Below are 8,885 nucleotides of genomic sequence, written 5' to 3' on the forward strand. Positions count from 1 at the left end.
CATCCAGAATGGTTCATTTTTTGCTGGACCCTAAATGTTTTTGTTACTTTAGAACTCTGTGCACTTTACCACTGCTGTCAGGTAGTAAAGTGCCTGAGTTACTTATTTTAACATAGTCAAATTGACAAACTCCGAATTGGCATATTCAACTTGCCTATAAGTCCCTGGTATATAGTACAAAGTGTACCCAGGACCTGAACGTGAAATGCCACTAGTGGACTGCAGCCCCTATTGTGCCATCTACTACAGTGGCAGTAAAAACATGGCTTCAGGCCTACTATTGTATCCTGACTGTAGTAGTGTAAAAACTACAATTCACCTTGGCATAATAAACCCTTTTGACAGGTCAAAACCTCCATTTAAAAATTCATAAGTGCCCCTATATAGGTTATATAACACACAAGGCAGGATGGATGGCATTTAAAGTAGTACATGTAGAAATGTAATGTTAACATGTCCTTACAGTGACTAGCACCCAAAAGCTATTTTCAGTGTGGCAGTCTTTGCTCACCTATAGAGAAAACTGGAGTGCATATCGAAATGCTAAAACTCTATCTAGGGAAAAGAAAAACAAATGAAACAACTACTTTTATTAGTTATTAAAATCCAATTCAATGGTGAAGTCAGATTTAAAACAAAATATGAAGTAGAGGTAACTTTTTGAAAGTTATCTTTTCCTTGCCTTAAGTTCCCGGTAGCTAATTTGCACTGGCTCTCTAGCTTCTCACATCCAGTAATTAGCCTTGGATAGGTTTGAAATGTCTCTCAAGAGCAAATAAGAGGCTGACACGAGTGGGCAGAGTTGATTCCTGAATATACAGAGTAGGAGCTGTGTGCCTAATTTCTGACACTACAGTGTCAAATCCTGTTTGAGTGGCAAATTCTTCTTGACAGGTTCTGGGCTCACTAATAACACTTGGGACACACTTGAAACAGGAGAGAACAGAATGCCCAAGCAATTCTTGTGAATCCACTGTCTGGTTGCTGAAGAACTCAGGGGCATATTATCAAGACAGGCGATAAAATTATCGCCGCTTTAGCGGCAGAAAACTGCCACTAAAACAGCGAAAATGGGCTTGACAATATCCTCTATGGAATTCCAATTGAAGCTCAGGTTAGATGTCCTTCACATCTAACATTGGCTTCAATTGGAATTCCATAGAGCATATTATCAAGCCCATTATCGCCGTTTTAGCTGCAGTTTTCTGCCGCTAAAGCAGCGATAATTTTATCGCCTATCTTGGTAATATGCCCCTCAGCTTTTATACCTACTAGCTGCCTGGCTCTAGGTTTACATATAGCCCCGGGGCACACTTAAAAGGGAGAGAAAACAGGATGCCAAGACAATTCTTGTGGATCCACTCTCTGGTTGGTGAAGGACTCTGCTTTAGTCCTACCAGACTTCTGTCTCTGGGTTTGTTATGGGTACTGTGGCTGCCTCAAACTGGATGTTAGTGTTAGATGTGGAAGGACACCAGGAATGAGACCCTATAGGGTGAGTAGTGCACTCTACAAAACCCTGATTGATTGATTGATTGATTGAGGATTACCATAGTAAACTCCCCAAAATACCCCCAGGCTACAGAGCCCAAATCTAATCTGGTCGAAGACTTTTACCATCTTGAAAGTGTCCAAGGTGGCTCCAGGATGGCCCGGGAACTTTAACCCCATTGGTTAGGGCATGCACTGGAGTCATTCCCCTCTACTAGCTACTGCCAGGCATAAATATGGCACATCAAGGCACCCACCCCAGAGCACTTCCTTGACTGGCAGAAGATCAGAGGAGGGCTGGCTGGTCCTGCTGTTTGTGACCTGAGGAGAGCGCTGAAAGACTGGACTTGCTCCCTTTTGTAGGCAGGACATAGAACTAGACTCCAAAGGTCACAAGGGATGCAACAAGACAGGAGGCCTTTTCCTGGAAGTACCCAGCTGACCAGCGGGAGCTGGACCTGGACTAGACACTGCTGGTGGCATCTGCCTGACACTCTGTGAGTCTCTAAGTGCCTCCCCTGAATTCCTGGGGTAGGGAGTTTAGAAGTATACTCCTGTGGTGGATTTGGACAGAAAAGAGTAAGGGCCAGATTTGTAATGTGGTGGTCGGGCCATCCTCTGCCAGGGCGACGGAGAAAATAACTTTGTCGCCCTGGCTGCGGTCAAGACCAAATCTTGAAATGTCCGTCGGGCTGGCGGACATTTCAAGCATTGACAGGAACCACGTCAACACGGTTCTTGACAATGTATTGAAACCTTGCCATATTGCTCTGTCGTACATGACAGAGAAATACAGCTACGTTTTTGTTTTTTTTCCGAAAAGAAAACCCCAAAGTAGGAGTTTGTTTTTGAAAAGAAAAAAAAACAATGCGCCTCCTTGTCATGGTAGGTATTTTGCAGTTTTCACTGTCCCTTACCTCCAGGTTTTCCTGGTGTTGCCGGGTAGTGAAAGCTGAGCTGTATGTCCATGCAGCTAAGCTAGGTCAACCTCTGGCGGTCCTTACTTCATTGGAGGGGTATAACCACGTTAGAGACAGAGTAATCCCATTAAATTGGGTGGGCAGGCCATTATGTTGGTGGTAAGGGTACTCTGTCGAGTCAGGGTACCCTTCTGCCAACATAATATTTGTCCTAGGTGGTCCGCCTCAAATTGAACCCACGTCCAGTCTACAGCAAACATTGACTTTCACTGGTGCTTTGTGCTTTTCTACTTTCTACTTACTAGATTTTTGTCGTTTTTGTGTAATTGTGTTTATTAAATGTTTTAGTGACTTTGACAGTTCATCTTGACAAAGGTTGTGATTATTCTTTGAGGTGGGTAGTCACCTAGCCCAATTAATGATCCAATTTCTTACACTACCCCTTAAGGCTACCCTTCCCTTAATCTTACAAACCCTTACTACTCCTTAACACGACCCATCCCTCAACCTTCAAACAGCCTTACTCCCCCTTATTGCTACTATTTCCTGAAACCTAAAAAAACCCTTGCTACCTTTTAATGCTACCTTTCCATGACCTTTTAGAACCTCTTACTATCTCATAACGCTATCCATCGTTCAACCCTACTACTCTTTACTACCCTTTAACGCTACCCATCCCTGATCCTTTAAAAATCCTGACTACCCCTTAATTGTACCTTTCCCTTTATTCTAAACACCCTTATATCTTTTTCGGCTACCCTTCCTTGTACTTTAAAACACCCTTACTGTCCCTTATCGCTCCCATCCCTGAATTCTAAAAACACTCACTACCCTGACGCTACCCATCTCTGAACCCTAAAAACCTGTCACTACCCTTTAACACTACCCTTCCCTGAATCCTAAAAACTCCTTACTACCCCTTAAAGCTACCCTTCTCTTAACTATAAAAACTCTTTATTATCTCTTAATGCTACCCTTCCATGAACCCTGCAAACTCCTTACTATCCCTTAAAACACACATAGGCACTTCACCTGCAGAAACCATTTAGAGCCTTTGGGTGAAATACAGTGAAAAATCAGGAACCAAATTGCTGATTTCCCTCATAAATCCTCAGTTCTAAGGGAACTCTCAGGGATACTGTGATCCCTGTTATTTCTGTCTACCTCTCTCCCTGCAGTTATCAGTGCCCCTAGTATCGGTGACTCTGGGGAGGAATTACTGGGAGATATCAGAAACATTGTTAAAAAGGCCCATAGTGGTTTAGATCAACACGAAAGAGCTTACTTATCTAAAGAGGAATAAGGACATTTCAGGGCATCAGTAGAAGAACTATCAAAACTCTGATTGAATACCTTCTACAGTGAATGTACAGTAAACAAGTGCTGCATTGTCATTATGGAGAAATGAGCACTGCACTGGTAATGGAGTAATCTACAGAATAGCATTACCACAATCAGTAATCATGACATTACCACAAAATTTGAGATATTTGCTGCATTGTTTCTGGTTTTCCACAACCATTAATGTAAAATTAGCACCAGCTTTTTGATGTGTTCTCGTACTAATAGGGCCGAATGCAGCACTTTTCTCTGAATGAAAAAAGAACGTCAATTGCAATGAAAACCACTTTCCAGACATTCTACTATTTTTTTGTACAGCTTCTAAATGATCCTCACAGTAGTAGGCCCATGAATGACAATGTATACCAAATAATAGTGCAGGACTATTCTAAATTTCTCTAAACTTCAGGTTTGTAGGCATGGCTTGACAGAGCCGCTTTCTGGATAACATGTTATTACTGATTCTCAAAAATATGCATAGAGTGGGCTTTGGTTTTTGGACCACCCAGAGAAGTTCTGCTCTCCACCTCAGGGTATCAGCTGGTGCTCTATCATTCTGTCTTCTAGGACTTGCTCCTATTAGAATTCATGAGGAACTATTATAAATCTGAAAAATAAACCCAACTATGCTGTTTGCCACCTCAGTGTTTTCTCCTATATGCATTCTACTCAGAAAGCAATATCTTAGCTGCTTTCTTCCCAGCATAGGTAAAGCATGTAGGACAGGCTTTGATGTGACAACCAACATTTGTGCATACAATGCATGCAAAAAGCATTTGTTTATGCCTGTGTTTAAATTTGGCGGTACAAAAGGGGGTGGTGATGGACGGAGCATCAGAATCAATCAAACACTCACACCCAGTCAACAGATCTGGGTTTGATCCATCACCGTTCTTTAGCCCATTAAAGACAGACCAATTGGCTTTGCCAATGCTTGTTTTCAGTAGAGGGAGGACAGCATCTGTCTTACAAGAAACAGGAACGAGCCCAGAAACAAGGAAGCATTCACAACATCAAGTAAGGGATACATAAAGAAATTTGTGAGCACAGGGAGAAATCACACAGGGATATAAAGCTCAGTAGGAAGATGTGGTAGCTACAACTTAGCCAGAGGATCAGGTAATTGCTATTTGGAGAGGATGGCACCATCCAGTGAGGAAATTCCTTGGTGGTAATAAGGTAGTGCCCATTGGGTTAGTCAGTGTATGGGCCAAATGTATTTTGGCTGTTTGTGGTTTGATGGTCTGCTCAGCTAAATTTTTACTGTTGATTTCCCTGACGCTAAAACAAACATTGCCTTCTACAAGCTCAGATCCATGCAGTTTTCTATACCTTGCACCACACTGATACTGCTTGTCTTTTCAAGTTCAAAACTGCCCCAATTTTCAAACATGGGCCACTTTTCTAGATATCTCATTGACTAATGGTGGCCACTTTTATTTTGGTGCCGGAGCCGATTTACTGTCCCAGTCAGACCCCCGTGATATGATCTCTGACCCTAGTTATTTTGGTAATAAGGAAGTCCGCTAGTACTTCAACATAGGGTTGAGAGAAAACGTTGGGATGGGAGAGAAGAGCATTAACCAACAACTCTACAACTTTTAAGAGCTCCTTCTGCTTGTTGTTGGCTGACAGAATTCTAGTAGAATATTGACTGCGGCAGGCCTCTACGATATGTGATTTTTATTTGGGTACGTTGATTTTAAACTTTAGTTTTTTGCTCAGATCATAGTTGCAACTACAAGAATATTCCACCCATTTGATTGTACATTTAGCACGTGTAGCGATTCATTAAACCAAGGTGAAGATTTTTTCTTTCCTTTAACCAGGCTGTCTCTGTTTCCCTTTGCCTGATGCCCTCCACCCAATCTTTTATTCTCTATATGCCCCTGTCCCTCCATCTCTGTCCCACTGTCTGCCCTGTCCCCTTCACCTCTACTTCTGTCCCTCACCCCATGTTCCTATCCTATGGTCTTTTCCCTGTCCTTCTACCCCTGTCTGACTCTCTCTGTCCGTGTAACCATGCTCCTCAGTCCTGGACCTAGACAGTGTAGTCATCCTGGATCTTGAATCTCATTCTTTGGGCAGTGCACACCTTGTTCTCTGCACTTTTGCTTGAGTAGTAGGATTGATCTAGGCCCGACCAGGAGGCTCTTCCTTAGTGAGTCTGACTTTCATCATTACAATTAAGGTTCAGTGATCTGTGAAGTATGCATGTTCTTGGCCCTTTGGGCATGCACATCCTTACTTGGTGTGCATCCTAACTGTTGCAGGCAGTCCTGCTACAGCATCATGATTGGTGCTCCAATGCGAGCACCTCAAACAAGTATGTAAATTAGTTCTTTATTTTTGTTTTTTTCAAGAGAACCTCGTATTCCTTGCAGTCACTTCAGAGCATCAGCCTGCCAGGTGGGAAACTGGTTTGACCAGCAGTATGTTCTCCAGTTTATGGGACCCGGCGATGTTGTTCCTAGTCGAGCCGTCCTGGGGTGGAAGGATAGGTCTCAGTTCTCCAATTTACAAAAGCTGGGACCCTTTAGGGGCATGCCAGACATACAGCTCAAGCACTAGAAATAAAAACAGTGGATTTCCTACTTTCATAACAATCTCAAGCAACAACCGACCTTACTTCCCAAGACCTGCATAATACTTGCTCTGATGGTTGGAAAGGGAGCTAAGCAAGCTGAGGGGCTACATGATGTGCATGGTTCGCTCCCCAAACTGATGCTCTTTATTACACTGCGCTGAGCTACTAAGGAATAAGCACTGCTGAGCTTAGGTTAAGCAAGATTATTAAATTATCACATAACAAGAACAGACACAGCAATGTACCCTACAAAATATTATTCGAAGCTGATTTTCCGACCTACATTGGCACAATAATGTGATGCGGGGTTTATGAAATTCCTTCTTTCAGGCAAACAAGGCTATTGTTTGACTCTTTCGCTCTGTAGGACCAGAGGGATTTTTGTTGGAAAATTTCCTTTCTGAAGAAAAATTTGTTTGTTAAATATGATGCAAAAAGCTACACTTATTTTATAACTGTAGAAAGACTGCTTCTTCGCCGTGGCCTCCATAGTAACCACTTCCGGTCACCTTACAGCCCTCCTGGCCCTTTGATCTACCCTGGCCTGACAGAAGTCTGAGGCATTTGTGTCTCGAATTTTAATCAGGGGATTGGGGTCTATAAAAGTTTTTTAAATTTAAAAAATGTAAGGGACTTATAGACATCCCACAGCCTGGGATTTTCTGTCTGACAGTTAAACAGGCTATCACACAACCGCCGCTGCACCGACGCCGCTCCGATGCGACCTGTGTCCACCAGATCTAACACACTAAACACGTTTCTGCAATTCAACTGCTGCTTAGCACCCTACGGTAAACCATTACTTTGCGTGGTATTGCACAACCATCTCTATTATATTGGCAACATAGCAACTTTTACTCTCTAAAAGTGCACAGCCAAGTTGCCAAGTCTTCCATCACTCTCTTTCTCAATACTCAGACGCAAGCTACCTATTAAATGTAATGCATCAAAGTGATTTATTAGCACAAACAAACAAGCAAGCCTCTTCCCGGCAAACACTGCACTTTTTTGGGCTACAGTACTCAAAAAGCGAACAGACTACCATCTGCTCACACCACACAAGACACAACAAAGTAGCACGATCCACACAACAGTCTGTGTGAAATGTAAAGTCTTGTGGAAAAAACTAATTCTGGACAGCCTTTAGGAGTGGGAGGCAACAAATGTGTACTGCACAAACACCAGGATGGCCGCCTAGCCCCAGAGCTCTGCATTGCAGCCGGAATGCCGTGGTGATTTTTACGGCTTAATTAGCATCTTTCCTAACGAAACGGAGTGTTTCCTACGTCGGAGGTACCCCTGAGCAGTATTCTTCAAGAATTATGGCTTTTCTTCATCTTTAAAGGTGAAAACAGCCCAAAACTGCTGCAGCTTTTCTACGGCCACCATGTTGATTTTATCCGAGGGATTTTCTCTTTACGTCTCCTCAGGTACAATGCTTTCTCCTGACTTTTACCATTATATTCCACATTGCCCGTTACTATATGCCTGACCAGACTTTTTCTGGCTTAAATGAGAACTAATTATTTTTGCATAAACAGATTGCGCAGTTAACTTCTGATATTTTTCTCTTCATACGTTGAGGGGTATTTGCTGGCGTTTGCTGGTTCTTTTCTCTTACTCCAATGCAATTTCTCCTCCCTGTGCTTTATGGGTAGGAGTAAGAAGCTATTACTTACAAATAAGAGATCCACTGTTCATACTCCTGTGTTGGAACCTGTGCTTCAAGGAAATAGCATTATGGCGCATTCCGGATCTTCAAGGTTGACAGTCTCGCCACCATCCTCAACCAAAACACAAGCTCCAGCTTCTGCTAACAAACGACTCAAACAGGACCCTCCCTCTCTACCAAAGCCTGTTTCTCCGGTATCTTTAGACATTGTCTTAGAGGAAATACGTGCTATGCGCCCATTTATTGAAGAAACAAACTCCTGTTTGTAAATCTATGGATACCAAATGGTCTTCTATGGAGTCTCGTATTACCATGGTGAAGCAGCAAGTTGATGACCTACAACATGTATCTACTAAATTGGTTGCCTTAGAGAGGGAGGTCCTTTCATTAAGGAAATCAGCGGAGGACCTTGAAAATCGTAACAGGTGCAATAATCTTCGCTTGTATGGCCTTCCTGAGGGTTTGGAGGGTGATGATCCTGTTCACTTTTTCAACAACTTTCTTACAAAGCTTCTTGACCTCCCTGCATGTACAAATCTTAACATACAGCAAGCTCAGAGGCTGTGTCTCCGCTTGTCTTCGTCATCTGCTCCTTCCAAAGCATGGGGTGTGATTTTTTTATTTTTTAAATTTACAGATTTGGTACTAGTTTAAACACAGCTAAACATAAAAAACAACTTGTCTGGTCAGGCTCTAAACTGTTTATCTCTCAAGATGTTTCTTCATTAACGGCTAAACGATGGAAAGAATTTCTTGATCTCCGACCAGCTCTGCGAACACTTGGAGCGCAATATGGATTATTTCACCCCTGTTTATTCAAGGTTACTTTCCAGATAACACCCTTACCTTTGATGATCCGGCAGAACTGAGGAAA

The sequence above is a fragment of the Triturus cristatus genome, chromosome 7 (assembly GCF_964204655.1).
Source record: "Triturus cristatus chromosome 7, aTriCri1.1, whole genome shotgun sequence".
Lineage (NCBI taxonomy): Eukaryota > Metazoa > Chordata > Amphibia > Caudata > Salamandridae > Triturus > Triturus cristatus.